Below are 6,000 nucleotides of genomic sequence, written 5' to 3'. Positions count from 1 at the left end.
TGTAATGATGCCTCGGATAGAAGACGTGAAGCAGACCAGTGAAGTTAGCAGCCAGCAGTGTGAATGTGGCCGAGATGTGAGTGAAGCCAGCAGCAGATTTGGCATTAGACACCAGCGAGACTCCACAAGGTCAGCAGCTCTCAACCCGCATCAGATCAGTGAGGGTGAGATTACAGAGAATTCTGCCTTAAAGGGGGTAGAGATACTCAAAGACACAAACACATACTTCTGCAGAAGCGCAGGCAAGTAGTGTACACTCAGAGCAGCTCAAGACAGATCAAGAGACGTGATCACACATGCACAAACACTATGATACACTTGTCTTTGCTGTATGTGTCCTCAAGGGCACAGCTATCGATGTGATGAGACACTTAATACATCATACAAGCTTCAAAAGGCACAAACACGCCGCCGAACTCGCCGACTAAGATCATAGTAGCAATAAATGTCATCCATGTCGTTGGATGTCTGCCATTATGGTGCAGGATAATGAGCAGTATTGGTGATTGACCTAATTTCCACCATGTCCAAAGCACTCCTCCGCCTCCTGTGCCCACACACATGAACATGCATAAAAAGGCATTAAATCTTGTTTACGGATAAAGAGGGCACAGTCAATGTCACAATGACTGGCTGAATGGGAGAGGAGGCTGATAAAAGAGAGAGCCGGACAGAGAGAAGAAGAAAGAGGTCAACCCACCACTCCACTGGAGTACTTGCTAAAAGTATCCCTGAGTGCATGTGTGTGTCTGTTTGTGTACACGTCTCTTAGCGCCTACGTTAAATAAGATAAAGACATTATGAGTCTAGTTGGAGTTTTGTAAAAACTGCAGTGGGAGAGATAAAAGACTTGATTTGACAGCATGAGCTGTGACAGACACAAGCCACATTTGGAGCAGACTGTGAATTCTCAGTGCGCAAAACGAACTAAATATCATTGAAGAATACTGCTCAATACCATGGAATATATGCAGTGCTTGCATTGACAAAATAGACCTACTTATCACGCGCGTGTATTTGCAGTGCTCCAGCACAAATGCCAAAGTTGTTTTCTGCAGAGCCGTGCACATTTAAGGAGGTCTTCTCACCCCGCTTTCTTATTAGACACATATCCCAGCTCCCAACTGCCTCTGTCAGCACACACATCACCACACACACGCAAAAACACATGTCTCCAAGGGCATTCTCATACATGCATGCAAAGGCCCATGCACAATCATGGCATATGCACGCAGACACACACACACACCACACACACACGGGCAAATACCCCTTGGCTCCCGAATTCAGGCTGCTCTAACGGTGTGGGCCATTTTTAGCTCTTTAATAATACTTGAATAGTTGTTACCTGAGATAACCCCAGGGAGCAGAAAAACAATTCCAGTCTCCCACAAGCTCTGGAGTTTAATCCTCTCTCGCATCCTGGGGAAATAATGCTTCCTCTAATAATTCCTTTGGTCTTTCAGTTCAACATTGATGTCCTTTTGTGTTGGCTGAGGCCATTAGTTCTGACACATGTATAATTGATTATCATATTAACAGCTAAAATCATTAAGATCATTTTTTTCTGGGGCCGTGGGGATAGACAAGGTGCATAATGGCTTTGAGCAGTTGGATCCATAGCTTGTCCCCTTTGCTTTAGTCGGAGGTGTAGCCATGTGACCACGGGACCCTGCAGTGTTGTTCTTGTCTTTCTTTCTGTCCCTTTATCACCCCGGCTGTTTACTCCAGTGTCACAGGTTAGCACGGTCGGGCTCTGCCAGAGGAGTGGGGTTCATGCTGGATACACAGATATATGGGAGGAACACAGTCATCAGTGCTCTCTTCACTGAAGTTCAAAGGTCACCAAACAATGTTATTCAGCTGGTCCGTGAGTTCACAAAGAGGGAGAGAGAGAGAGAGAGAGAGAGAGAGAGAGAGAGAAGAAAACAAGAGAAAGTGGTTTCTGTGGCACAGTGCGATAAATGAGCAGAACACAAATTACTCTAAGCGTGTTTCCGTGAGCCAATTCAAAGGGTAGTGCTGGGCCAGCACTCTTTGACCTAATCTAAAAGGAGCGATTAGTGAGCAGAGTACAAAATGTTTCCAGAGAGAACACATACTAGTTCGTACAAGTGCACACACAAGTTTAGCACCAGGTATAAGTCTAAGTGAGAATGTTTAGGAGTTTTAAATAAAAGAAAATACACCAAATTAAAGCCTTCTAAAAAAAATTCAAGGATTAAGTTTAAGTCAAAGTATGATTTAAAAAAAGATGCCATACAAAGTATGTAAAGCTGCTTTCACACGTGCACTTAAGTGTCCAAGTCACCTTCCAAAAATGTTCCCTCAAAAACATATTTGCAAGATCTCTAAGTGTACTCTAAACTGGCAGAATACTAATGTCTCAGGAAGGAGAAGAGGTGCCGCACACGTAGAAGACACTGATGGAACCTCAACTTGAAAAGAAAACGAGATTCGAGAGCTTGGGGCTGATGCAAGTTTCTATGTGACGTAAACAAAAACAATTCCGTGTTGGAATTGATACGTCATGTCCTGCTTCCTGTATTCTTCTTTAGCTCCTCCCCTGACCTGAATGTTTTGGACATTTTCCTGTTGTTTTAAAAAACGTCTGATTCTTCTGCTGAGTTCTTCATATGTTAAAGGCAAAAAAATAGCTGGGCCCAATTCTACGGACATTTTCTGGAGTTAAAAGTGGCTTACACTTGATAACCTTCCCATTATGTTACACTTGTGTCAACATTTTGATTTTTTGACCGAACATCTGCGAAACTTCGCCTCCTGACAAAAGTCAACTAAAATGAAGGAAACATTTAAACTATTGGAGATTGTGAACATTTCATGAGAAATATTCATCAGTTTAATGAGTTTAATGAGAACGATTAATGAGAAATATTCATCAAACAGTTGCTGAATCCGATTAATTTGAATCCTCTTAAGGAGCTCAGATAAGCCACAATGAATTGTACTTATTTAAAGTCATTATTTGCCTGTTTGTGCGTTCACTTCAGTTCGATCTAAAACACAGTGGATATACTTTTTTTCTGAGCACAATAGAAGGGTCAAACAGTGGTTAATGGAGGATTGGAGTGGTCTCTGACGTCAAAGGATAGTCGGAGGGATACATCGCGTTATCTGTAGCCCGTGTCCCATGGTTACCATATGCCGAACACCACCAGGGACCTGGGCTGGAGAAAGCTGGGTGACGCACAAGACACACACACACGCTACAGGACAGCTGGCACCCAGCACCAACGCACACAAACGCACCTATTGCGGCAATAATGTGATTCCACTGCACCTGAATGCAGCACTGACGTCTCGCTCACACAGAGGGAGGTGTTTCTAATTCCATCCTGGGTTGGAGAGAGCACAGAAGGCTAATATCTGCAGAATCTCCAACTGGGAGAGGTAACACACCTCTATCCCCACGAGAGCGTCCTGGCGGAGAGAGATAGATAGAAACAGGGAGAAAGGGAGAGAGATACATGCGGAGAGGGACGCAGCCAGACAGAGAGAGGGAAAAAAAGGTCTGAGACAGAGTCAAAGACAGAAGGGAAAACAGGAGGAAGAGAAAGCAGCACATTATCTCTGTGTAGTGTCCTGGAAGGAACAGCCTGTTTGTAGAGTGATACCTATCACCTCCCTGGCTGTCTCGGGAGATATTACCGCTCTATGGTGTACTTTACCAAGATAAAACATCCCTGTGTCTGATAGAAAGTCTCAGACAGATAGTGGCAAGGTGAAAGGGAAAGTAGCAGAAAGACTGTCTGACAGATTGACAGACAAAAGACCGGCGGAATAGCGGATCACCTCCTTATAAAAAATGCATGTCAAAGCGTAATGGATAAGAATATGCAGAATATATCATTCGGCAAATCCTCGTGTCAAACTATACTTTACATGACAGAGCAGACACTGGTACCATCATGTCCCGGCATGCGTCAAACCCACAAGGGTATAACATTAACTCTGAAAACATTTTAAATCCAAGAACATCCAAATGCTTTAGAGTGAGAATGTGCTGCATGTGTACACACATACTCTGCTAAGTGTGCATTTTTGTTTATTCTTGTGTTTCGACAGCAAATGTTTCAGCCGGTTGCTGCAGTCACAGAGAATCTCATCATTGCCGAATCAGAAATGCATCAATTTTTCCATATGGAGATTCGTTTTTTGATGCGAAAAAGACTTGGGGAAGTTTCCTGTCACGTTGGGATTTAGTGATCTTCCAGACAATCCTGTTTAATGTCCCCCAGCCTGTCAGCCACCTCTGATGATTCACCCTGCTGTGTCTGTGCCTGTCTGGCAGTCTGTCTCTCAGTCTGTCGTGCCGCTCCCGGGGCCCCAGATTGAATAAGTAATGATTAATATCAACACAGCCACTGACACAGCGACTGATTTACCGCAGCCATTGATCCAGACCTTGAGATGTCACCGAAAAAAAGGTGCAGATTGAACCACAGGCAACGTTTTTGTGAGACTAAATTATCTGAGCTCGACAACCCAAAAATCTGTGTGCATTGCTGAAAAAGACACACCAAAGAGAATTTATATTTGCTATTCAAAGCAGTCTTCTCTTTAATCGACTGTTCTTACACCTGCCCAAAATATATCGTATGAAATTAATGTAAATTTCCCCCCCAAATATTAAGGTTAAATTCATTTGCTTAAGTGATTTTCTCCACAGTGTTTGCAAAGCAGTTGCTAAGTAAAGGTTGGGCTCTTTACTCAGACTCAATACAAGTTAGATTATACAAACATCGGGATAAAGACAAGATAAGATCAAACTTAATTGATCCCACACCAGGAATATTCCCTTGTTACAGCACCAAGTCAGAATGAGGTAGACAAGATAATACAATTATGAACCAAGGCAACAGGATACAAAAAGATAAATAATATGTACATAATATACACCCTTCACTTCAGAAACATATTTTTGTAAAGTGCATTGGTACAGGTTGATTGTACAAGAATGCAAAATCATAAAGTGATACTGACGTACAAAAATAGAATACTGATGTGCAAAAGATATCATTTATATGATTGATATGATTATGCCGCACAGGTTACACATCACTGTTCCTGTGAGATCTATCCAAACCAGGAATGAGAGACGACTTGTGGTAAAATAAGCAATTTTATTTCCAGCACGACTTGATTAGAGAGCAGGCTGCTACAATATGTGCACCCACAAATATGATGGAAGAGTAATGTTCAAGACTAAATATCCAACTGTTGAAAACGAATTATTTCTATAAATATATCCGACTTTCTCTTGTCCTTAAGTGAGATTAATCACCTCCATCGTGTTTTCAGGCACGAACCCGTCCGTCAGTTCAAACTATCCTAAAGCACAACAAATATAACATAAACAACATGACAAAAAATATATTTATTGTACAGATGAATAGAGGCAACATTGCTATTCACATAAATTGGTTGTTTTTTCTACATTTTGTGTTGTGTTGACCTGAATCACACAGATTTATCCTCTACACAGTTATTTTGGAAAATTGGTTTTAGTCTCAGTTTATCTGCTTAACTCCTCATTATCAGTCTTACCTGCATTTTGTCAGGCATTAGTCATCATGAAGTTTGACTTATTATTGTCTATAATAACTTGTTTGCGAGCTCTATCTTAGTTCGAGTCAGCTGCACCAAAGCATTTGTAAAAATAATCCATCCGAGCGCTCAAAATCCCCCTTAAAAAAGTCCAGGTAACATTATATACAGTTTACATAATGCTCCTTTATACTTTTACACATTCAGCCACAGATGCTGAGCTTTTCAGGAGGTTGGGTCTAGCTGCCTTTAATATAATCATTTCAATATTCAAGCTCTGTTTTGGTCTCCTCTAGTTCCTGAGGGGAATATTTGGCTCTTAAACTGGCCAATGCTTCACTGTTTCCAGCAGAAGCCTTTGTGATGTCTGCTGTTTTGTGCTGAACGGGGAGAGCAGAGAGGAGCTTATCAAAACAACAGAAAAACAACTGC

The sequence above is a fragment of the Limanda limanda genome, chromosome 8 (assembly GCF_963576545.1).
Source record: "Limanda limanda chromosome 8, fLimLim1.1, whole genome shotgun sequence".
NCBI classification, from domain to species: Eukaryota; Metazoa; Chordata; class Actinopteri; order Pleuronectiformes; family Pleuronectidae; genus Limanda; species Limanda limanda.
Note: the sequence above shows the minus strand (reverse complement) of the source record.